General features: G+C 44.0%; 2 protein-coding genes and 2 long non-coding RNA genes across 5 annotated transcripts in view; 3 read left to right on the top strand and 1 right to left on the bottom strand.

Annotated features, from left to right (window-relative positions):
* The window catches only part of LOC146425670 (uncharacterized), a 420,136-nt gene that overhangs the window by 199,405 nt on the left and 194,481 nt on the right, over positions 1-26,250 (top strand). The gene's annotated exons all lie outside the window — the stretch shown is intronic.
* LOC146425675 (uncharacterized) overlaps positions 1-26,250 on the top strand; it is a 131,100-nt gene that overhangs the window by 19,021 nt on the left and 85,829 nt on the right. The gene's annotated exons all lie outside the window — the stretch shown is intronic.
* LOC146425676 (sorting nexin-18-like) overlaps positions 1-26,250 on the top strand; it is an 88,523-nt gene that overhangs the window by 11,105 nt on the left and 51,168 nt on the right. The window lies entirely within an intron of this gene.
* Positions 62-26,250, bottom strand: LOC146425678 (uncharacterized). Its single transcript, XR_014846589.1, has 3 exons — positions 26,023-26,250; positions 905-963; positions 62-288 (listed from the first exon to the last, which is right to left on the bottom strand). It is a non-coding gene; the product is annotated as an uncharacterized LOC146425678 (long non-coding RNA).

Here is a 26,250-nt window from a genome sequence, read left to right as displayed (position 1 = left end):
ACGATGGCAGCAACAAAAAAACAAAACAGAAACCCAATAACAGCCTTCTCTCAGCTGTCAAGTACCTTCCCCTTTGGTGTAGTTATAGTCACAGCTGGCAGGCGTGCTGTTGGGCTCCCTACCAGGCAGGACAGGTGCGATGATTCCCTCGCAGCTGCAGGGGGCACTGTGGCATGAGCTCAGCCGCCTCTTTCTCACGTGGTAAGGGCGGGCAAACCGGATGGCGAAATTGGCTGTACTGTAGCAGGAACCTCGGAGCGGAGGCTGGAACGGCAGACCCGGGCACACCTCGGGGTGGCAAACAAAATGTAACAGAAAATTCCACAGCCTTAGCAGGAGCCGTGGGGGGTCGGGCAGACACGGGGTGTTGGGTCAGAGTGTAGCGAAAAAGCTCAAGGCAGCAGCAGAAAACAGTGGGGCTGAGCAGCAGCAGCCGGGCTTCTCCGTAGCAGCTGCCGCACACAGCTGGGGAGACGTGCCCTCCGGGAAGGGGGACAGGGTTGGGGTCCCGGGTTTTTTCCCCTGAAGCACCTGAGTAGATGGTGAGGGTCCTTTCCAGTCAGATCGGGTGTTAATAAGGTCCCAGTTCAACAGTTGCTCTTATGAGCAAAGGCTCATCCACAATAAGGAAGGAAAGCAGTGACGGGCTGGGCTCCTAGGTGATAACGAATTCTTCTGGCGGTGGCAGTCACTCCACTGTTCGGTGGCAGTCACTCCACTGTTCGTGGTATCTCTGCCCTTCCCAAAAGAAACCCCTCAGATAAGAGAAGTGCAGCAAGCTGCACTCTTCCCCCCTCCTCCTCCCCCCAGCCACGTTTTGTTCTGTTAAGTAGGAGTCATTATCATCTCTTAGGCAACAGATGGGAGAAAATTCCCTGAGAGGGAAAAAAAAAAGAATCCTAACCTCCAACACATATAATCTTTGAATTAGCTTCTTTTTGAAAACTATTGTGTTGGCAGTTTCTGAAAAAAAAACAAAAGTGACTTCATTTTGCCTTTGATGAGAATTTGACTTGCTTTTTCCTGTTTAAAATTGTAAAACCAGATTTTAAAGTAGCAAGTCATGAGGCGCAGATGGACTCCTCAACTCAAAAAAATTGTGAAGTAGGTATGCTTTATTTCAACTGGGGTGCATGGGGGGGGTAGCCCCTCCGAAAGCATGCACGCCGCCAGCAGCACTTCACTTGGTTTATATCAGGTTACAGATTACATATGCATGAAGTTACTCAAAGCCAATTGAGACTCTGAGCTTTTTGCCCCCCCCCCTTCCACCAGCACAGGCGCCTGTCTGTGGCCTCCAGGGCTGAAGGCTGAACTCTTAATTCACATTCAAATTATAGGTAACAGCTCTGGCCTGATGGCTTATCGGCTAAGCATGCATTTGAAACCAGCACAGAAACCGCTGAATCATCCCATGAAGGACTGTCACCTTGGAGGAGGCTTTGGGGGTCTCCAAAGACCACCAAGACATACGGAGCATGCGTGGTGCACATGCTAATGATATTAATGACTTCCGAGAAATGATTTGTATAACCACTCCTATCCTGAAGAATGTAATTAATATTCATGATTTTACCTATAACTCTGTGTCTTTGGGGTACTGAGGTGTGTGTGTTTGGTGAAAATAATTCCCCACACATCCGGTGCACCGAATAAAGCAAATACCCACTTCTCTGACTTGGTCTCTGAAGTGTCTCTGAGCTCGATTGGGGCGAATCAAACTGGCACCCCAGATGGGACCCTGACTCTGCTCGGCTGCCGGATCCAGGGGTAAGCAGACCTCCCAGTCGCGACCCTGAATTTTCAGGGGGAGCTCAGCTGTCCTTTGGCTCACGGCGGGAGTAGACTAAGGACCATCTGCACCAAATTAAGGTATTTGCTACTTTTAAAATAAATGCCTGCAGGTCCGGGGTGCTAGTCCCCGAGGGTGAGTGGAGACTGGGTCTCCCGAAATTAGTCCCGGGCAAGGGGTTGGACCCCCGGGGTTGGACCCCGCTGTCCAGAAAAGGTACTTTTAAAAGGTTGGACCCCGGGGTTGGACCCCGCTATAGTTAAAGGTGCCTTTAAGGGGTTGGACTCCACTGTATTACAACATACTGTGATATTTGTTCTGTCTGTTGTTATTCTGTTACTGTATTACTGTGTCATTATTTTGTTAATGTGTGAGTGTGAACGAATGAGACGTGTCTCCGACATTAAGCGAGAATGGAGCTTTATCTACATTTCCGTTCTCTAGCGACAGAAACGGCCAGAGAAAAGTGAAGACACTGGCAAAGAGTGAACGAGTGTGGGTCACATATAAACCGTTGGTTTAGAGTGTCTGGAAGGGAGCAAATTATATTGTTGAATGGAGGGATTTTGGCTGCTGAGTTGAGAACGCTCGGACCCCAACACCTTTCTAGTATTGCTCTATTTGATTTTGCGATTAAAATTCTGTGTTTTGTGTGTAGAAACCGTTATGAAACTTAAACTCAGTGCGCGTGTATTAATTATGAGAGGAAGTGATGTTGTCTATTTGCTCGGGTGCTTCTAAAATTTTTTAATGTGTGTGCATGTACTGTGTGTGCAAAATTTTACCTGTGTTAATTGGTATTTTTGCCGGCATATAAATTTATGCGGGGACGCCCGCAAGATAAAAATAACTAATTGAATCTACTAAGTACCTCTTTAGAGCTCCTGTGTGTAGCTGCTGAAATATGGTTGTATAGAATGTTGTAGTAGATGGAGCTTGCAATTAAATAAGAGTAAGGGGAAAAGAAAAAGAAGGAAGAGAGGTGTTTCGAGACCCTCCCCCATCTTGCCTAAAATTTTGACAGCTAACCCAGGGCGAGCTGCAGTTCCCTGTACCCTCCCCTTTCGGCGTGGCAGTGGCGAGCTCGGAGGTGGGGGGCTGGATGCGCAGGCTGAGAGCCTGTGGGGAGGTGCGGAGCCGAGCTGGAGCTGTGGGACAGCTGTGAGCTCAGCACCAGGCAGTCCCTGACCCTGCCAGCCCCTGGGGCAGGGCGGCTGTGGGACACACCGATCACCTGTGGTGCTGCTGGCCTTGCCTGCTGACAGCCTAGGAGGGGGAAGGGCTGCGTTTGGATACAGCAGAGGGAATGTTTAGAAATGTGAATTGTCTGTTAAGAGTTCTGTCTAGGTCACCAGAATGACTTTGTGGGACAATGAGCACCCCCAGGGAGTAGTGCGGGTGGGGGCTGGAGAAGGGCTGGAGAAGGGCTGAATAAGCCCTGAAGAAACTGGTTAGAAAGATACTGCAAATGTATGTAAGAAAAGATAAAAGAAGGCAGGAGCAAAAGTAATGCCAAAGAGACACTGTAAGCAAAAATGTCTGTAGAAAAGATATACCAAATTTTGTAATTAACTATTTCAAAGTTAAAATCTCCTGCCTGGGTTACTCTGAGTTGCTGCTTTGGTTTTTTTGAACAAAAGTTTGCTCGACCCTTCAAGCAGCCAGCCAAATTGCCTTAGAGAAAATGCAAATTAACTGCTGCAGAGGAAAAAATTTTAGAACTGCTGAGGAGAAGGTGGAGACAAGGTGTGTCTCTGAGCCACTGTCTGGGGCTGTTCAAGCAGCCAAGAACGTGACAATGTGTACTTAATTCATGTCCCCAAGAGGGTTCAGTCCTTTCTGTATGGTTGGTTGTCATGGCAAGTAACTTTTGCAAAAAGGTGTTCTTCCCCATGCTTTGAGAATTTGACAGCCACTTTTGGAGAACACGGTGGCGTGATGCTAATTTTATAAGTTACCAAGTCCAGTGGCTGGCGGCTATTGATTGTCTCAGAATGTAGCCAGAGGCTGGCCACGCTGTCTGCAAGTTGTGCAGCCAAAGCTCCGATGGTAAATGAAGCCCGAAGGCTGACAATAGGAATATACCTCATAAGTTTCACACCAAGCTAAAGATTTATTAACTCAAAGAACATCTGAGTAGATGACCAGCGCAGTTATTGTACTGTGAATCTTGTCTAGTAAAACAAGAGTATTTAAGAAAAAAAGAAAAAAACCCAAAAACAAAGGGGTTTGACTCAGCCTCCTTGAGGAAGTTGAAAAAAAAAAAAATTTATTTAGTAGTGAGTCTTCAAAAGTACTAGAAGAGTAACAATTTGAAAAATACACTATCGTTAATGAAAGGAAGTTAAAATAAGTGAAACATTGCCTCTTACATAGTCAGCTCAAGCAGCAGAGCTGTAAGTGCTTATAAAATCCTGCGAAGTATATAAAGACAAAATAGTGAATATTTTTACTAATTCTAAATATGCATATAGAGTAATACATGCATTTAAGAAATTACAAGAAAAAAAGGGAAGTTTATTAAATTTTAATTTCTCACTTATTAAAAGAATTCCCAATGGGGAGTTAAACGAGGCAAGAATTCATCATTCTCCCACTCTAACATGTGTTATCACTGTGCAAGTTTGTTTTAACATCTTTCAGTGTGTCCTCATCAGACAAAAAGCTGTGTAAGACGAGGAACCACTCAAGCCACAGAAGCAAAAGAACTGCTAACTTCCCTCACGGCTGTGAGTTCTACAGCCAGAGACTCCTCTCCAGTGTGAAACCAAAATGAAACACATTAAATGGTTTTGTTTTTTGTATTACCAGAACAGTGTTATCCACAGTCAGCTATCCTAGCAAAACCTTGTAATAATTGTAATGGCAAGTATGGCTTCAAATGCAAAGGGGTAAGTAAGCCAGGAAAAAAAAAAAAAGGGAAAGCTATGTGAGCTTGAATCTAAATTTGTGAAATTGATATATAACAATAACAAAATAATTTCATTTTTAAAATGAAAAGGTTTCAAAAGGATGGCTGGCTATTTTACTAAGTATTTATAACTGTTGCTGTTTAATGCATATTTGTTTGTCCAGTGTTTAAGAATGCTAAGCCCCACAAAAGAAAATACTGCCATAGACTAATCTGCCAGGCTTTGGGCTCTGCAATTTAAAAGTTAATTTAAAATAGCAGTTAAAAGTGCCATTCTTCAGTAGCACATTTGAAGTCCTAGAAAAAGCTCGCAAAATCGTATAAAAGATCCTGAACATCTGTTGATTTTGTGAGTGGCTAATATTTGTTGTTATCAATTTAGCCTCATTATCCAATCAGAGACGTAGATCCAATTAAAAAAAATTTATTAATTAAAAGCAAGCGGATATCAGTCAAGTCAGCGCTGGACGGGCAGAGATTCAAGCATATCTCTATGCACCGCGCCTCGGGCCTGCAGAGGACTGAATTTTATAACCCTTTAGTACCCTACTCCCCCCGTATGTCTTGATTGGCGTCTCTTCATGAATCCTTGATTGGCTGTTGAGACGTCTTGGGCTGGTGTGCTCTGCGTTGGGTGATGGTTACTGGGCCTCCTGGGATGGTCTCTCCGTGGGGGTTGCACAGGGGGAGGTTTTTATGGACCTCTGAACCACATTCCTTTTGTATCTGCCTCATAGGGGCTGCACAGGGGGAGGTTTTTTATGGCCCCTGAGCCAAATTCCTTTGTATCTGCCTCATGGGGGTTGGGCAGGGTTCCTAACAAGATTCGTTTTTATAACAGCAAAAAAAAAGAAAGAAAGAAAGAAAGAAAAAAAAGAAAAATAAAAGGAAAGGCAATTTTAAGACTTATCACCTTTTTCAAACAGTTCGTGAACTAAACTGATTGTAATTTATTACAATCCCCCCTCTCTCATGTTCATTTAGTTCACGAATTTGTCTGGATGATAATCTAGGCTCTGACAGTGATGACTAACTTGTTTATAAGTCATCTTCATCTTCGAGAGCCGAATCTTCATTAACTGGAATGTCCTCATACTGTATTGTAATAGGCAATAGATGTGCTGCTTCTAAACGGTTTTTAACAAGTGTAATTAAACGATTAAAAATGCAAGGTCCAAACGTTAGGGCTAGGATTAACATAATTAGAGGTCCAGCAATAGTGGATAGTAAGGTTGTTAACCAGGGAAAAGATTGGAACCAATTTTCATACCATGCTTGTGTGGCCTCTCTTTCTCGTTTACGCTTTTCTAGTCCTTTTCGTAGCTCTGCCATTGCATCTCGGGCTACTCCAGTATGGTCAGCATACACACAGCATTCTTCATTTAGAGCTACACACAATCCACCCTCATGTGCGAACAAAACCTCTAAACCCCTTCCGTGTTGTAATACAACTTCAGACAGAGATCTTAGAGAACTTTCTAACGCAGTAATAGAACTTTCGATTTTTACAAGGTCCTCATCAACTGTTGTTCTTAGTGCGGAAAACTCTTTTCCTTGTTGTACGAGGGAAGCTATACCAGTGCTAGCTCCAGTAGCTCCCAATGTTAATAAAGTGGCAATGGTTATAGCTGTGATCGGCTCTCTTTTTATTATAGGGTGTTCTGGTATCATGTGATGATCCAGCACATATTCATTAGAGTGGTAAGTAAGTCGGGGAATAATCATGACTTGAATGCAATGATCCGTGGTTTTAAAAGCATTTGAGGGTATGCATGGGGTGACTCCAACACTGGCACAAACCCAATGTGCATTTTTTGCGGGTAACAACCATTTAGCTGGTTGTTGATTGTTAGGATTTTCCACAATTTTACTGCACAGGCTTTGTTTTTCTTGTGGCACTCGACCGATGCAGGTGCCAGTTCCAGTTACTTGTGCTAAGGTGATTCCAGTTCTTATATTTAAATCACTTCTCCATTTACACTGGGTAGGATTGCTGTCATTGGTTTTAGTCTCTCTTCCATCAATAGCAATAGCTTCATAAAAGGGTGGTTTAGAGCTATAACAAAGCCAGCAATGTTCTGTTAAGTTAGGATTAGTAGCATTTAAAGCATAGTAGCTATTTTTTACTAATTTCCATAGATTATCTGAATCTGTGATGTTAGTTTCTGGTAGCATATTCCGTGGATTGATTGCTGTGTTTGGACTTATAGGTTGTGGGTCTGGAAGGACTATTTCTTTTTTATGTAAAAGAGGCCTTTCGGATCGTGACTGAGACCATTTCCCGGTTCGTTAATGGGATTATTGCTTGGAATCCAAAGTCTAAACTCCCATTTTTTTCCAATTATCCACCCTGGATCATCGGGTTGTTCCACATGTATATCTGCAAATTGACAAGGAACTCCCTTCTGTTCTTCTAAACCACTCCTGGCATATGGATCATAGGCAGAAGGTCCCTTGTTATATCTAGGTGGTTTGCACCCGTATGGTCCCCACCAGACTGTGATAAATTGATCTTTTCCGGCTCTTGGAGAATAAACTGAGTTTATAGTTTCACATCTGTACCATGCACAGTACGAATTTTGTTTGACGCACCAAATCTGGCCCCTCTTAGTGTCTGCTGGATTTGGATTAGGGCACATGTAAAAGGCTCTTGGTCCCACCCATCCTTTTGCTCGTGCTTCTGGGTTTTCACAGGGTGAGTAATCAACCATGTCACACGAGGTGACGGTGAAAACTGGGGCTCCTACCATAATGTGGGTTTGTATTACAGTAGATTTGTCTAACCTGCCTAGTGTCCACTTAAATGGTTGGTGTGGGTGGTGTGAGAGTGTCAAAGCTGCATTGCTACATGGCATGGAACAGGCTATTATCAGTAACACATAATATATTTGCAAGGCTTGAGTGGAGGATCTCACTGCCTTTGATATTTTAAACAATGTCAGATTATTCTCCAATTTGATTGGCAAATACCCCGGTTCACTCCGTTTCGTGAAAAGGAAGTTCAGAGTCTTATTTCCAGGTTGCATTCTCACATTTGGTTTCTCACTTCTGCTTCGCCTGTCGACTGGGTTGCTTCCAGCCACAGGGGTATCTATCTTCTCAGCAGCAAGGATACACCTCTGTGAAGCACCTGTGCCGCTGCTTCCAGCGGTTCTGGTAACTAATCCAGTTTGTGTGTTTGACTGCTCCTTTCGAGCAGGGTAAGTGCGCAAGTTTGACTCTGCATTCGCTCTTAACAAGCTCGGCCACCATGGGTCTGGGTTTATCGGAGTGATAACAGTACAAGTCGGGGTGAATGCCATGGGCGAAGGTCTCCCACCATTCTTTAGACCCCTTTTCCAATCTGCCCATGATAGGTGCCAATTATAACATTTGCATTGTCTCAGCTCTTTCTGCTTTATAGCAAGGGAGACAAACCCCTGATGGGGGTCTCTCTTTTCTGCAATGGATCCACCACTTTTCATTACATACCTTGCAAACAAAGCACACAAAAGGATAACAATCACAATTAGTATCATAACATTTAACCACATAATCTTGTGCATATAGGCTAAGAGCATATCCAGATCTATAACTGTAAACAGGCTTCTTTAAATGAATGTTGACAAGATTCATGTGAGTTATAGGAAGCTTATTGCTTCTTAAGCCTTAGCTTTAAGTCCTCAGGCCGTTGCGATGGGATGATCTGCCACGTCGGGTCTCGGGTGAACTTCTTCACACGGCTGGCGTGAGTCCACCCTTTCTCAGCAGTTCGTATGGCAGACTCTGTGGTGAGTAAGACAACATAAGGTCCCTCCCATTGAGGGGTTAGTGTGGATTCTTTCCATGATTTTATTAGTACCTCGTCTCCCACTTGAAGTTTGTGTATCGGTATCCAGAGGGGAGGTCTTTGAACTACCAAGCCCTTTTGTCGTAGTTTTTCTCTCCGTTTAAACAACTGATTAATATAAGCTTGTAAATGAGCATTAGAGATTTTAGGATGATCTGCAGGGATTTCTGCATCAAAGGGCATTCCATACAACATTTCAAATGGAGACGCTCCTACATCTGAGCGAGGCTGTGTCCTGATGTTTAATAGAGCTAGCGGTAAGCACTTTACCCAGCTCATTTTTGTTTCAAGCATTAATTTAGTTAATTGTTTTTTTATTTCTCCATTCATACGCTCTACCCTCCCCGAACTTTGTGGGTGCCAAGGTGTGTGATGTTCCCAACGGATTCCCAGTGCATCTGCAACTAATTTAGATACTTTAGAGACAAAATGTGGTCCTCTGTCTGAGTCTATGACTTCAATTAGCCCATACCTGGGAATTATGTGTTCCAATAAAGTTTTAGTAACAGTTTGTGCCGTGGCTCTAGTTGCAGGAATGGCCTCCACAAAGTGGGTTAGGTGGTCTACGATAACAAGCAAGTGCTTATATCGTCCCACTTGGGGTAAATCAGTAAAATCTACTTGCACATGTGAAAATGGACGATGAGCCAACTCCCTTCCCCCTGGGACTGCTTTTCTCAAATGCTGTTTGTTTACTCTTTGACAGGTTATACACCCCATAGTTATCTGTTTAGCTAGGTTGTACACCCCTAGACACATATATTTATTGGCAAAGTGGTCCACCAAAGCTTGTGTTCCCCAGTGTGTTTTCTCATGTAATTTCTTTAATACCCGAAGTGCCATGCTCTTGGGTAAGATCTCCCTCCCATCAGCCAGCATCCATTTCCCTTCTGAATTTTCAATTGCTCCCGTTTGTGTTAGTTTCTCTTTTTCTTTTATAGTAAATGTTAGTAATTTTGGCACAACATATTCTATGTCTCTACAGTAAGGGTTGTAGGCAAGTTTCTCATGATCTTCAGTATCTGTGTTACACGCATAGCAGTAGTTTCTGTAAGGATTGTAGCAGCTACACACAAATGCATCCATTGGGTCTGATTCCTTTAGACAGGAATAACAGGGTTCACTTTCGGGATCTTGTTTGCAGCTCTCACAACTTAACCGGGGATGTCTCCAGGGGTCACCAGGCTTACTCACAATTCTTATATTTAGTAAAGCTGCACGTTTGGCTTCCTGGTCGGCTATGTTATTACCCCGGATAGTTTTACTAATCCCCTTTTGGTGCCCTTTTATATGTACCACAGCCAATCGCTCTGGTTTCCTGGCTGTTTTTAGGATCTCTTTAATTAGCTGTTCATGGATTAGTTCTTTTCCCCGAGATGTAATCAAGCCTCTTTCTTCCCATATTTTTCCAAAGGTGTGTATTACCCCGAAAGCATATTTAGAATCCGTATAAATTGTTCCCTTACTGGAGCCCAGGATTTTTAATGCCTGCAGCAAGGCATATAACTCACAAGCCTGCGCTGACCAAGCAGGACTTAAGGGTCCTGACTGAAGTACTTCAAAGCCTTCACCAATCACTGCATAGCCTGATTTTCTCTTTCCTTCTACCACCCTGGCAGACCCATCTATATAGAGTTCTCTGCCCTCCCCAAGTGCTTCCTCTTCGAGGTCAGGCCTAATTTTTGCTTGTTCTTCTATAGTTCGAAGGCAATTATGTGTCAGTGGTTCTGTGGAGGGGGTTCCATATAGAAATTGTGCCGGATTTTGGAGAGATGTGGTTTCTAAAGTCAGTTTAGGTGATGCCACTAACATTCCTTCATACTTTAGTAACCTGGCATCAGTAATCCATTTGTCTGCTTTTTGGGCTAGAATCCCCCTTATGTCATGTGGTGAAAATACCCGGATCTCACTTCCAAAGGTGATTTTTATTGACTCCCCCACCATCAGAGCGGCTGCAGCTACTGTCTGTAAGCAAGTGGGCCACCCTTTACTCACTGGGTCCAATAGTTTAGACAGATAAGCCACAGGCTTTTTGCTCCCAGCCCAATCCTGAGTTAGCACCCCATACGCTGTGCCCTCATCTACATTTACAAACAGACAGAAAGGCCTTGTTAAATCTGGGAGGTTTAGCACAGGAGCATTAATTAATTCTTGTTTTAAAACTTGAAAAGCTTCATCATCTTGCTCTGTCCATTTTAGCAAGCCCTCATGAGTTAGCTTTTCGTATAGAAATTTTACTCTTTGGCTGTAATTCAAAATCCACTGCCTGCAATATCCAAACAGTCCTAGTAGTTGCCTGACTTCCCTTTTGGTTCTCGGAGGGGGCATATCTAATATGCCCTGGACTCGACTAGGATCTAATTTCTTGGTCCCATTTACTAACCGGTGTCCCAGGTACTTTACTTCTTGTTCTGTGAATTGTAATTTGGATTTGGACACTTTCAGTCCTTGAGAACCTAGAAAGTTTAATAGTTTAATACTTTCTCGTCGAACATCTTCTTCAAGCTGTCCGGCTATGAGGAGGTCATCTACATATTGAATTAATTTTATAGCAGGTCCTGGTTGGTAATTTTGTAAAATTTGATTTAGTGCTTGGCCAAATAAATTAGGGGACTCTGTGAATCCTTGAGGCAGCACAGTCCATCGGAGTTGCTGTTTAATATGTGTTTCTGGATCGTCCCATTCAAATGCAAAGTAATCCCTGCAGTTTACATCGAGTGGGCAAGTCCAAAAGGCATCCTTTAAATCTATGACGCTGTACCATATATCATGTGGTCCCAACTGGCTTAAGATAGTGTACGGATTGGCTACTACTGGGAATCGCTCAATGGTCTTTTTATTTATTTCCCTTAGATCATGGACTAATCGGTAGCTGCCGTCTGCTTTCTTAACTGGCAGAATTGGAGTATTATAGGGAGACATGCATGGTTCAAGGATACCTTGTTCTAATAATCGTTTTATTTCTGGTTGCAGACCCTTCTTGCCTTCCTTAGATATTGGATATTGCTGTATTTTAATCGGTATCTCTGGGTTTTTGAGAGTAACTGTGATTGGTTCAATATTAAGTTTACCCACGGTATCTGGTGTATACCATACCTGTGGGTCAATTTGTTGTTCGTCTCGAGTAGACAAGGTATATAATTTAACTTGCAATTCACTCTCTTTTATTTGTAACCCAATGCCTAATTCAACCATTAAATCTCGTCCCAACAAGTTAAATTCTGCTTCTGGTAATAGTAGTAGTGATCCCACCCCTAATTTAGATGGTGTTTCAAATAGTACATCCTTAATCACAGATGCTCCAAAAGGTTCTCCTTTGGCCCCAATCACTTGTACTGTATCTCTGGAAATTTTGCACCCTAATGGCAAGGATTGAATTGTTGATCTTTCAGCTCCTGAGTCTACAAGGAACTCAAATTCTTGGCGCTGGGGTCCTATCAAAATCTTTATCAAGGGCCCAGCGGTCTTATGTGACCCCAGCAAATACAGCCCCTGACAGCCCTATTCCTCGGCAAACATTTTCTCATCGGCGATCCTCTGCCTGCAATTTCTTTTCACATGCCCCGGTTTCTGACAATAAAAACACACAACTTTACTCATATCTCTTCCTTCCCTTCTCTGGGGGGGGTGAAACTCTCTCTCAGCTCGCAAGCTCTCAGACCGAAGAAGCTGACTTTCCTTTTCTTGCCTTCTTGCATTTCCTTGTTCACTCCTCACCACCGCGGCCATCACTCTGGCTTGCTTTTTATAACTTTCTTCTTCCCTTCTCACATACACTTTCTGTGCCTCCCTTAACAATTCATCTAACCCTCTCTCTTGCCAATTTTCTAACTTCTCCAATTTTCTCCGAATGTCAGGCCATCCCTTTGACACAAACTGCACTTTTAAAAGGGTTTGGCCTGCCGGATTATCAGGATCTATTCCAGAATATAATTGCAAGTTTTTCCTTAGCCTTTCCAACCAGGTGGTTGGATCCTCATCTTTCTTTTGATTCTCATTAAAGGCTTTGTGCATATTTTGCCCTCTAGGCACAGCCTCCTTTATTCCTTGAATTATAATAGCTCTCAAGTCCTGCATGTTAGCCCGATCTTGTGGGTTTTGATTGTCCCAATTGGGCCTTTGCAACGGCCACTTTATATCACCCATGGGACCCTGTGGGTGCTGGTTTTCCCAAATACGCATGCCTGCGATTCGGATCATGCGTCTCTCTTCTATGGTGAAAAGTATCCCCAAAATTGATTGTAACTCATCCCATGTATAGAGACTATGACCTAGGAATTGATCCACTCGCTCTGCTACCCCAAGTGGATCTTCTAAAAGATGCCCCATATCTTTTTTAAATTCACGGACATCCATGGAGTTCAGAGGCACTTCTACATACCCTATGCCTGGGACTTGGCCACGCCCCTCTTGGTTTACCATCCCCATAGCCACTTCCCTTAGAGGGTATAAATTTTGAGCTCTGCTCCGGGTAATCGGACCCTGCAGAGTGTTGACCTCATAGTCAGATAAGGGACTTTCCCGTTTCCCAGGAGACGATGGCTCAGCACCTCCCCCCGGAGTCAGGCTGTCTCCCTCTCCTCGGGCTGACGGAGCTATACCCCCCTTTTCCTGATGTAACAAAGCCGCATCTCCCCCCTCCCGCTGTGGTGGGGGAGTTCCTCCCGCCTCCCGCTGTGGTAGAGCTGCAGAAGGTGGTGGTGCCGCACCTCCCCCTCTTCGGACTAACGGATCTACACCCCCTCTTTCCTGATGTAACAAAGCCGCACCTTCCCCCTCCTGCTGTGGTGGAGGAGTTCCTCCCGCCTCCCGCTGTGGTGGGGGAGCTCCTCCCGCCTCCCGCTGTGGTGGAGCTGCAGGAGGTGGTGCGTATGGTGGGGGTGTATCAACAAGTTTCTTTCTTTTGTCTTTTCTTTGGAGCACAAACACTCCCACCCCCCTCTCGTAAGGGAGCCAAAGAGCCGCATAGTCGCTCTCCTCTGGGTTAAATGGTCTTTTGCTGTTAACCCAGAGATTTAGGGCTTGACACAGAGATTCCTCGTCAGATCCAAAGACCGGCCAATATAAGGAGTCTGCCCTAATCTGTCTTCCTCCCCAAATTGCTACACAATAGTTAATCATTTTATTTTTACTCTTCCCCTGGGTCCGGGGATCATCAGCCCAATATTTCAGCTGTATACCTAACGGACTGTCAGGGGGAATCCCTGGGAGTCTCCCATTTTTTTTCTTCATGGAGGCAGAAGGCTTGCTGTCCCTCTGTCCCATCTTCCGGAGTGCCCTCACACGCACCAACAACACAACACTCGCTTTCTCTCGGTCGTGACCTGACCCCTCGCGGGGAACAGGAACTGCACTACTAGAGAGTCCCAATCACTTCGTCCGCATATGGACGTCTCACACGCTGCACTCCGGGAAAACCACCCCAACCACCCACGCCATGTGTGTCTCTGTATCTCAACCGATACTCACACTCCGCTGTCCGGCGTCTTGTGGCTTCTGTGCACGGAATTTCAGGGGCCTTGAACCCTTGGCTGATATCCGAAATTTGGGTTCGTCGGTTAGGGGTGCCAGTGGAGTGTCCCCTCCAGGCCGTCAAATCACAACGGGGCGCCTCCCTTTGGGGAACTCCAGAGGAATTTCCCTATCCGAGTCGCGGCACCAAAATTTGTTATCAATTTAGCCTCATTATCCAATCAGAGACGTAGATCCAATTAAAAAAAATTTATTAATTAAAAGCAAGCGGATATCAGTCAAGTCAGCGCTGGACGGGCAGAGATTCAAGCATATCTCTATGCACCGCGCCTCGGGCCTGCAGAGGACTGAATTTTATAACCCTTTAGTACCCCACTCCCCCCGTATGTCTTGATTGGCGTCTCTTCATGAATCCTTGATTGGCTGTTGAGACGTCTTGGGCTGGTGTGCTCTGCGTTGGGTGATGGTTACTGGGCCTCCTGGGATGGTCTCTCCGTGGGGGTTGCACAGGGGGAGGTTTTTATGGACCCCTGAACCACATTCCTTTTGTATCTGCCTCATAGGGGCTGCACAGGGGGAGGTTTTTTATGGCCCCTGAGCCAAATTCCTTTGTATCTGCCTCATGGGGGTTGGGCAGGGTTCCTAACAAGATTCGTTTTTATAACAGCAAAAAAAAAGAAAGAAAGAAAGAAAGAAAAAAAGAAAAATAAAAGGAAAGGCAATTTTAAGACTTATCACCTTTTTCAAACAGTTCGTGAACTAAACTGATTGTAATTTATTACATTTGTGAGCATATTTTTTTGTAAATTGAAAGATAATCTAGATTTACGGAGAGTAAAACAAAAGACTGAAAAGGTGAGAAAAGATAGCCTAATGGATCACAAGCAAAAACTAACAGCATGAGAATCTTAGTCAGTTATCCTTTATGCTTTCCTCTTTCCTTTCTGCTCTGTTTGCTAGAAATTCTGCCAAGGTGAGGAAGAAAAGTACCCCATTTTACAAGCAAGAAAAGCTATCAGTGGTCCTGATCACTGTCTGGAGCCATGATGTGAGCTGCCAAAACTGAAAAATTTAATGTCTCTGCAACACTTCAAAATGCCTGTGTGTATGGTGTGTGGGAAAGGGACAGGTCAGGCCTTGCCCGGTGAGACAGTGAACTGCTCCTTACCTCACCCCCAGAGCATCCCAGCCCTGCAGTGAGGTCCAGTCATGGACACAGCAGAGGCAGTGCTGCACAGAGCTCCAAGCCCAGCCCTATAGTGAGGCGAGTCATAGACACAGCAGAGGGCAGTGCTCCAATCTCCCCATCCCTGACTCCAAAGAAACCTGCTAGGAGATGGAAGGCCCAAGAAAGCCAAAAGAATTAACATTCCTCTTAGAATGTCTATAGATTCTGTCTTTCTTCTTTTTCTTCAAAATAACTGCTCAAACTAAAAAAAAAAGAACCTTTCTACCATTGTAGAGGCCATAATAAGTGCCACTGCAGATGCCATAAAAGCACAGCAAATCAAGATAAAGAGCATCTTACAATTAACTATAAATTTGCTGTATGCCAAAAGAGAAAGAGTATGTACAGTTATAAATACAAGCTGTTGCAATTATGTTAATCCTAACTTAAACAAATGTATGTAATAGTTTTTTGTGTTATTGCATTGTTATTTACTGTCTGCAATAGTAGTTATTGTTATATAATATTATGTACTTAGAACTGTGATGTTTATATCCAATAGCAAAAGTATAAACTTAGATATAAAATAGAAAAAGGTATTTACTTTCATAGCATACAAGATTTGTAAAGAATTACAAATTACAAACGAAAAGGGGGGAATTGAGACTCTGAGCTTTTTGCCCCCCCCCTTCCACCAGCACAGGAGCCTGTCTGTGGCCTCCAGGGCTGAAGGCTGAACTCTTAATTCACATTCAAATTATAGGTAACAGCTCTGGCCTGATGGCTTATCGGCTAAGCATGCATTTGAAACCAGCACAGAAACCGCTGAATCATCCCATGAAGGACTGTCACCTTGGAGGAGGCTTTGGGGGTCTCCAAAGACCACCAGGACATACGGAGCATGCGTGGTGCACATGCTAATGATATTAATGACTTCCGAGAAATGATTTGTATAACCACTCCTATCCTGAAGAATGTAATTAATATTCATGATTTTACCTATAACTCTGTGTCTTTGGGGTACTGAGGTGTGTGTGTTTGGTGGAAATAATTCCCCACACATCCGGTGCACCGAATGAAGCAAATACCCACTTCTCTGACTTGGTCTCTGAAGTGTCTCTGAGCTCGATTGGGGCGAATCACCCTATACATATTTACTACCTGTTATAAATTGAGCCTCATTATCCAATCAGAGACGTAGGTCCAATTAAAGAATTTATTAATTAAAAGCAAGCGGATATCAGTCAAGACAGCGCTGGACAGGCAGAGGTTCAAGCATACCTCTATGCACCGCGCGGCTGGCCCACAGAGAACTGACTTTATAACCCCTTCGTATCCCACTCCCCCCGTATGTCTTGATTGGCGTCTCTTCATGAATCCTTGATTAGCTGTTGAGTCGTCTAGGCTGGTGTGCTCTGCGTTGTATTGGTTGTTACTGGGCCTCCGGGGATGGTTCTACCGTGGGGGTCGCAAAGGGCTCTTGCTAGGGGGAGGTTTTATGGCCCCTGAGCCAAATTCCTTTTGTATCTGCCTCGTGGGGGTTGGGCAAAGCCACTAACTTGTTTAAGTATATTGGTTTAAAGCAAGAATCGTTTTTATAACAGCAAAAAAAAGAAAAAAGAAAAATAAATGGAAAGGCAATTTTAAGACTTATCACCTTTTTCAAACAGTTCGTGAACTAAACTGATTGTAATTTATTACAATTCCCCCCTCTCTCATGTTCATTTAGTTCACGAATTTGTCTGGATGATAATCTAGGCTCTGACAGTGGTGACTAACTTGTCTATAAGTCATCCTCATCTTCGAGAGCCAAATCTTCATTAACTGGAATGCCCTCATACTGTATTGTAATAGGCAATAGATGTGCTGCTTCTAAACGGTTTTTAACAAGGGTAATTAGATGATTAAAAATGCAAGGTCCAAACGTTAGGGCTAGGATTAACATAATTAGGGGTCCAGCAATGGTGGATAGTAAGGTTGTTAACCAGGGAAAAGATTGGAACCAATTTTCATACCATGCTTGTGTGGCCTCTCTTTCTCGTTTACGCTTTTCTAGTCCTTTTCGTAGTTTTGCCATTGCATCTCGGGCTACTCCAGTATGGTCAGCATACACACAGCATTCCTCATTTAGAGCCACACACAATCCACCCTCATGTGCGAACAAAATCTCTAAACCCCTTCCGTGTTGTAATACAACTTCAGACAGAGATCTTAGAGAACTTTCTAACGCAGTAATAGAACTTTCAATTTTTACAAGGTCTTCATCAACTGCTGTTCTTAGTGCGGAAAACTCTTTTCCTTGTTGTACGAGAGAAGCTACACCAGTGCTGGCTCCAGTAGCCCCTAATGTTAATAAAGTGGCAATGGTTATAGCTGTGATTGGCTCTCTTTTTATTAAAGGGTGTTCTGGTATCATGTGATGATCCAGCATATATTCATTAGAGTGGTAAGTAAGTCGGGGAATAATCATGACTTGAATGCAATGATCCATGGTTTTAAAAGCATTCGAGGGTATGCACGGGGTGACTCCAACACTAGCACAAACCCAATGTGCATTTTTTGCGGGTAACAACCATCTAGCTGGTTTTTGATTGTTAGGATTTTCCACAATTTTACTGCACAGGCTTTGTTTTTCTTGTGGCACTTGACCGATGCAGGTGCCAGTTCCAGTTACTTGTGCTAAGGTGATTCCAGCTCTTATATTTAAGTCACTTCTCCATTTACACTGGGTTGGATTGCTGTCATTGGTTTTAGTCTCTCTTCCATCAATAGCAATAGCTTCATAAAAGGGTGGTTTAGAGCTATAACAAAGCCAGCAATGTTCTGTTAAGTTAGGATTAGTAGCATTTAAAGCATAGTAGCTATTTTTTACTAATTTCCACAGATTATCTGAATCTGTGATGTTAGTTTCTGGTAGCATATTCCGTGGATTGATTGCTGTGTTTGGACTTATAGGTTGTGGGTCTGGAAGGACTATTTCCTTTTTTATGTAAAAGAGGCCTTTCGGATCTTGACTGAGGCCATTTCCCGGTTCGTTATTGGGACTATTGCTTGGAATCCAAAGTCTAAATTCCCATTTTTTTCCAATTATCCACCCTGGATCATCGGGTTGTTCCACATGTATATCTGCAAATTGACAAGGAACTCCATTCTTCTCTTCTACTAAACCTCTCTTGGCATATGGATTATAGGCAGAAGGTCCCCGGTTATATTTAGGTGGTTTGCACCCATATGGTCCCCACCAGACTGTGATAAATTGATCTTTTCCGGCTCTTGAAGGATAAACTGAGTTTATAGTTTCACAACTGTGCCATGCACAGTACGAATTTTGTTTGACGCACCAAATCTGGCCCTTCTTAGTGTCTGCTGGATTTGGATTAGGGCACATGTAAAAGGCTCTTGGTCCCACCCATCCTTTTGCTCGTGTTTCTGGGTTTTCACAGGATGAGTAATCGACCATGTCACACGAGGTGACGGTGAAAACTGGGGCTCCTACCATAATGTGGGTTTGTATTACAGTAGATTTGTCTAACCTGCCTAGTGTCCACTTGAATGGTTGGTGTGGGTGGTGTGAGAGTGTCAAGGTTGCATTGCTACATGACATGGAACAGGCTATTATCAGTAACACATAATATATTTGCAAGGCTTGAGTAGAGGATCTCACTGCTTTTGATATTTTAAACAATGTCAGATGGTTCTCCAATTTGACTGGCAAATACCCCGGTTCACTCCGTTTCGTGAGAAGGGAGTTCAGAGTCTTATTCCCAGGTTGCATTCTCACATTTGGTTTCTCACTTCTGCCCTCGCCTGTCGACTGGGTTGCTTCCAGCCACAGGGGTATCCATCTTCTCGGCAGCAAGGATAGACCTCTGTGAAGCACCTGTGCTGCTGCTTCCAGCGGTTCTGGTAACTAATCCAGTTTGTGTGTTTGACTGCTCCTTCCGAGCAGGGTAAGTGTGCAAGTCTGACTCTGCATTCACTCTTAACGAGCTCAGCCACCATGGGTCTGGGTTCATTGGAGTGATAACAGTACAAATCGGGGTGAATGCCATGGGCAAAGATCTCTCACCATTCTTTAAACCCCTTTTCCAATCTGCCCATGTTAAGTGCCAATTGCAACATTTGCATTGTCTCAGCTCTTTTTGCTTTATAGCAAGGGAGGCAAACCCCTGATGGGGGTCTTTCCTTTTTGCAATAGATCCACCACTTTTCATTGCATACCTTGCAAACAAAGCACACAAAAGGATAACAATCACAATTAGTATCATAACATTTAACCACATAATCTTGTGCATATAGGCCGAGAGCATATTCAGATCTATAACTGTAAGCAGGCTTCTTTAAATGAATGTTGACAGGATTCATGTGAGTTATAGGAAGCTTATTGTTTCTTAAGCCTTAGCTTTAAGTCCTCAGGCCGTTGCGATGGGATGACTTGCCACGTTGAGTCTCGGGTGAACTTCTTCACACGGCTGGCGTGAGTCCACCCTTTCTCAGCAGTTCGTATGGCAGACTCTGTGGTGAGTAAAACAACATAAGGTCCCTCCCATTGAGGGGTTAGTGTGGATTCTTTCCATGATTTTATTAGTACCTCATCTCCCACTTGAAGTTTGTGTATTGGTATCCAGAGGGGAGGTCTTTGAACTACCAAGCCCTTTTGTCGTAGTTTTTCTCTCCGTTTAAACAACTGATTAATATAAGCTTGTAAATGAGCATCAGAGATTTTAGGATGATCTGCAGGGATTTCTGCATCAAAAGGCATTCCATACAACATTTCGAACGGTGACACTCCGATATCTGAGCAAGGTTGTGTTCTGATGTTTAATAAAGCTAGCGGTAAGCACTTTACCCAGCTCATTTTTGTTTCAAGCATTAATTTAGTTAATTGCTTTTTTATTTCTCCATTCATACGCTCTACCCTCCCTGAACTTTGTGGGTGCCAAGGTGTGTGATATTCCCAACGGATTCCCAATGCATCTGCAACCAATTTAGATATTTTAGAGACAAAATGTGGTCCTCTGTCTGAGTCTATGACTTCAATTAACCCATACCTGGGAATTATGTGTTCCAATAAAGTTTTAGTAACAGTTTGTGCTGTGGCTCTAGTTGTAGGAATGGCCTCCACAAAGTGGGTTAGGTGGTCTACGATAACAAGCAAGTGCTTATATCGTCCCACTTGGGGCAAATCAGTAAAATCTACTTGTACATGTGAAAATGGGCGATGAGCCAACTCCCTTCCCCCTGGGACTGCTTTTCTCAAATGCTGTTTGTTTACTCTTTGACAGGTTATACACCCCATAGTTATCTGCTTAGCCAGGTTGTACACTCCTAGACACATATATTTATTGGCAAAGTGGTCCACCAAGGCTTGTGTTCCCCAATGTGTTTTCTCATGTAATTTCTTTAATACCCGAAGTGCCATACTCTTGGGTAAGATCTCCCTCCCATCAGCCAGCATCCATTTCCCTTCTGGATTTTCAACTGCTCCCGTTTGTGTTAGTTTCTCTTTTTCTTTTGCAGTAAATGTTAGTAACTTTGGCACAATATATTCTATATCTCTACAGTAAGGGTTGTAGGTAAGTTTCTCATGATTTTCAGTATCTGTATCACAAGCATAGCAGTAGTTTCTGTAAGGGTTGTAGCAGCTACACACAAATGCATCTATTGGGCCTAATTCTTTTTGGCAGGAATAACAGGGTTCATCTTCGGGATCCTGTCTGCAGCTCTCACAACTTAACCGGGGATGTCTCCAGGGGTCACCAGGCTTACTCACAATTTTTATATTTAGTAAAGCTGCACGTTTGGCTTCCTGGTCTGCTACGTTATTACCCCGGATAGTTTTACTAATCCCCTTTTGGTGTCCTTTTATATGTACCACAGCCAATCGCTCTGGTTTCCTGGCTGTTTTTAAGATCTCTTTAATTAGCTGTTCATGGATTAGTTCTTTTCCCCGAGATGTAATCAGGCCTCTTTCTTCCCATATTTTTCCAAATGTGTGTATTACCCCAAAAGCATATTTGGAATCTGTGTAAATTGTCCCCTTACTGGAGCCCAGGATTTTTAGTGCCTGCAGCAAAGCATATAACTCACAAGCCTGTGCTGACCAAGCAGGACTTAAGGGTCCTGACTGAAGTACTTCAAAGCTTTCACCAACTACTGCATAGCCTGATTTTCTCTTTCCTTCTACCACCCTGGCAGACCCATCTATATAGAGTTCTCTGCCTTCCCCAAGTGCTTCTTCCTCGAGGTCAGGCCTGATTTTTGCTTGTTCCTCTATAGCCCGAAGACAATTATGTGCCAGTGGTTCTGTGGAGGGGATTCCATATAGAAATTGTGCCGGATTTTGGAGGGATGTGGTTTCTAAAGTCAGTTTAGGTGATGCCACCAACATTCCTTCATATTTTAGTAACCTGGCATCAGTAATCCATTTGTCTGCTTTTTGGGCTAGAATCCCTCTTATGTCATGTGGTGAAAATACTCGGATCTCACTTCCAAAGGTGATTTTTATTGTCTCTCCTACCATCAGAGCGGCTGCAGCTACCGCCTGTAAGCAAGTGGGCCACCCCTTACTTACTGGGTCCAATAGTTTAGACAGATAAGCCACAGGCTTTTTGCTCCCAGCCCAATCCTGAGTCAGCACCCCATACGCCGTGCCCTCATCTACATTCACAAACAGACAGAAAGGCCTTGTTAAATCCGGGAGGTTCAGCACAGGAGCATTAATTAATTCTTGCTTTAAAACTTGAAAAGCTTCATCATCTTGCTCTGTCCATTTTAGCAAGCCATCATGAGTTAGCTTTTCGTATAAAAATTTTACTCTTTGGCTGTAGCTTAAAATCCACTGCCTACAATATCCAAACAGTCCTAGTAGTTGCCTGACTTCTTTTTTGGTTTTCGGAGGAGGCATATCTAATATGCCCTGGACCCGACTAGGATCTAATTTCTTGGTCCCATTTATTAACCGGTGTCCCAGGTATTTTACTTCTTGTTCTGTGAATTGTAATTTGGATTTGGACACTTTTAGCCCTTGAGAGCCTAGAAAGTTTAATAGTTTAATACTTTCTTGTCGGACATCTTCTTCAAGCTGTCCAGCTATGAGGAGGTCATCTACATATTGAATTAATTTTACAGCAGGTCCTGGTTGGTAATTTTGTAAAATTTGATTTAGTGCTTGGCCAAATAAATTAGGGGACTCTGTGAATCCTTGAGGCAGTACAGTCCATCGGAGTTGCTGTTTAATATGTGTTTCTGGGTCGTCCCACTCAAATGCAAAGTAATCCCTGCAGCTTACATCGAGTGGGCAAGTCCAAAAGGCATCCTTTAAATCTATGACACTGTACCATATATCATGTGGTCCCAGCTGGCTTAAGATAGTGTACGGATTGGCTACTACTGGGAATCGCTCAATGGTCTTTTTATTTATTTCTCTTAGATCATGGACTAGTCGGTAACTGCCGTCTGGTTTCTTAACTGGCAGAATTGGAGTATTATATGGAGACATGCATGGTTCAAGGATACTTTGTTCTAATAATCGTTTTATTTCTGATTGCAGACCCCTCTTGCCTTCTTCAGGTATTGGATATTGCTGTATTTTAATCGGTATCTCTGGGTTTTTGAGAGTAACTGTGATTGGTTCAATATTAAGTTTACCCACGGTATCTGGTGTATACCATACTTGTGGATTAATTTGTTGTTCATCTCGGGTAGACAAGGCATATAATTTAACTTGCAATTCACTCTCTTTTATTTGTAATCCAATGCCTAATTCAACCATTAAATCCCGTCCCAACAAGTTAAATTCTGCTTCTGGTAATAGTAGTAGTGACCCCACCCCTAATTTAGATGGTGTTTCAAATAGTACATCCTTAATCACAGATGCTCCAAAAGGTTCCCCTTTTGCCCCAATCACTTGTACTGTATCTCTGGAAATTTTACACCCCAATGGCAAGGATTGAATTGTTGATCTTTCAGCTCCTGAGTCCACAAGGAACTCAAATTCTTGTCGCTGGGGTCCTATCCGAATCTTTATCAAGGGCTCGACGGTTTTATGTGACCCCAGCAAATAAAGCCCCTGACAGCCCTATTCCTCGGCAAACATTTTCTCATCGGCTATCCTCTGTCTGCAATTTCTTTTCGCATGTCCCGGTTTCCGGCAGTAAAAGCACACAACTTTACTCATAGCTCTTCCTTCCCTTTTCTGGGGGGGGTGGAACTCTCCCTTAGCTCGTAAGCTCTCTGACCGAAGAAGCTCACTTTCCTTATCTTGCCTTCTTGCATCTCCCTGTTCACTCCGCACCATTGCGGCCATCACTTTTGCTTGTCTTTTATAACTTTCCTCTTCCCTTCTTACATACACTTTCTGTGCCTCCCTTAACAATTCATCTAACCCTCTCTCTTGCCAATTTTCTAACTTCTCCAATTTTCTCCGAATGTCAGGCCATCCCTTTGACACAAACTGCACTTTTAACAGGGTTTGGCCTGCCGGATTATCAGGATCTATTCCAGAGTATAATTGCAAGTTTTTCCTTAGCCTTTCCAACCAGGTGGTTGGATCCTCATCCTTCTTTTGATTCTCATTAAAGGCTTTGTGCATATTTTGCCCTCTAGGCACAGCCTCCTTTATTCCTTGAATTATAATAGCTCTCAAGTCCTGCATGTTAGCCCGATCTTGTGGGTTTTGATTGTCCCAATTGGGCCTTTGCAAAGGCCACTTTATGTCGCCAATGGGGCCTTGTGGGTGTTGGTTTTCCCAAATTCGCATGCCTGTGGTTCGGATCATGCGTCTCTCTTCTATGGTGAAAAGTATCCCCAAAATTGACTGTAACTCATCCCATGTATAGAGACTATGACCTAGGAATTGATCCACTCGCTCTGCTACCCCAAGTGGATCTTCTAAAAGATGCCCCATATCTTTTTTAAATTCATGGACATCCATGGAATTCAGAGGAATTTCTACATACCCTATGCCAGGTACTTGGCCACCCCCCTCTTGGTTTACCATCCCCATAGCTACTTCCCTTAGGGGATATAAATTACGAGCTCTGCTCCGGGTAATCGGACCCTGTGCAATGTTAGCCTCATACTCAGATAAGGGACTTTCCCGTTTCCCAGGAGATGATGGCTCAGCACCTCCCCCCAGAGTCACGCTTCCTGTCCCTCCTCGGACTAACGGAGCTACACCCCTCTCTTCCTGGTGTAACAAAGCCGCACCTCCCCCCTCCCGCTGTGGTGGGGGAGTTCCTCCCGCCTCCCGCTGTGGTGGAGCTGCAGGGGGTGGTGGTGCTGCAGGGGGTGGTGGTGCGTATGGTGGGGGTGCATCAGACTTCTTTCGTCTGTCTTTTCCTTGGAACACAAACACTCCCGCCCTCCTCCCGTAAGGGAGCCAAAGAGCCGCATAGTCACTCTCTTCCTGGTTAAATGGTCTTTTGCTGTTAACCCAGAGATTTAGAGCTTGACATAGAGATTCCTCACCGGATCCAAAGACCGGCCAATATAGGGAGTCTGCCCTAATCTGTTTTCCTCCCCAAATTGCCACACAATAGTTAATCATTTTATTTTTACTCTTCCCCTGGGTCCGGGGGTCATCAGCCCAATATTTCAGCTGTATGCCCAATGGACTGTCAGGGGGAATCCCTGGGAGTCTCCCATTCCTTTTCATGGAGGCAGGAGGCCTGCTCTTCCCCTGTCCCATCTTCCGGAGTGCCCTCACACTCACCCACAACACAACACTCGCTTTCTCCCGGTCGCGACCTGACCCCTCGCGGGGAACAGGAACTGCGCTACTGGGGAGTCCCAATCACTTCGTCCGTAAATGGACGTCTCACACGCTGCACTCCGGGAAAACCACCCCGACCACCCATGCCGTGTGTGTCTCTGTATCTCAACCGATACTGACACTCCGCTGTCCGGCGTCTTGTGGCTTCTGTGCACTGAATTTCAGGGGCCTTGAACCCTTGGCTGATATCTGAAATTTAGGTCCGTCAGGTAGGGGTGCGCCAGTGGAGTGTCCCCTCCAGGCCGTCAAATCACGACAGGGCGCCTCCCTTTGGGGAACTCCAGGGGAATTTCCCTATCTGAGGTCACGGCACCAAATTGTTATAAATTGAGCCTCATTATCCAATCAGAGACGTAGGTTCAATTAAAGAATTTATTAATTAAAAGCAAGCGGATATCAGTCAAGACAGCGCTGGACGGGCAGAGGTTCAAGCATACCTCTATGCACCGTGCGGCTTGCCCACAGAGAACTGACTTTATAACCCCTTCGTATCCCACTCCCCCCGTATGTCTTGATTGGCGTCTCTTCATGAATCCTTGATTGGCTGTTGAGTCGTCTAGGCTGGTGTGCTCTGAGTTGTATTGGTTGTTACTGGGCCTCCGGGGATGGTTCTACCGTGGGGGTCGCAAAGGGCTCTTGCTAGGGGGAGGTTTTATGGCCCCTGAGCCAAATTCCTTTTCTCTTGCTAGGGGGAGGTTTTATGGCCCCTGAGCCAAATTCCTTTTGTATCTGCCTCGTGGGGGTTGGGCAAAGCCACTAACTTGTTTAAGTATATTGGTTTAAAGCAAGAATCATTTTTATAACAGCAAAAAAAAGAAAAAAGAAAAAAGAAAAAAGAAAAATAAATGGAAAGGCAATTTTAAGACTTATCACCTTTTTCAAACAGTTCTTGAACTAAACTGATTGTAATTTATTACACTACCTATCCCCGCTTTGTATTATAATGAGTTCAAAGTTCATTTAAATATGCTTATGCCTACGCAGTGCCACTTAATTATTGTGGGCAGGGGTCTCTGGTGGTCTCTAGTGGAGGAAGTAAGAAGTATTCCTTGGGATGAACTCTTCACCCTTCTACCTTGCGCATGCTCCCTGAGTTCCTGGTCCAAGTCCAAACTTCAGAGCTGACTCGGGCCGGTTCCAGGATCTGAAAGCAGGATATCTGGTCACGGTTGTTTTACTTCTATCAATAGTCTTGCATTCCTTTTGGCATCCTCCCTTTCTGCTTGGCAAGCGCAAAAACTGTTAAGCAAGCGATATATTGTTTTTAGCAAGCAGCTTCTAGTAAGTAATTTTCCAACCTCTA

This window comes from Lichenostomus cassidix, chromosome W (genome assembly GCF_008360975.1).
Source record: "Lichenostomus cassidix isolate B80296 chromosome W, HeHo_3.0, whole genome shotgun sequence".
In the NCBI taxonomy this organism is placed as follows: domain Eukaryota; kingdom Metazoa; phylum Chordata; class Aves; order Passeriformes; family Meliphagidae; genus Lichenostomus; species Lichenostomus cassidix.
This window is presented reverse-complemented; position numbering and strand designations above follow the sequence as displayed.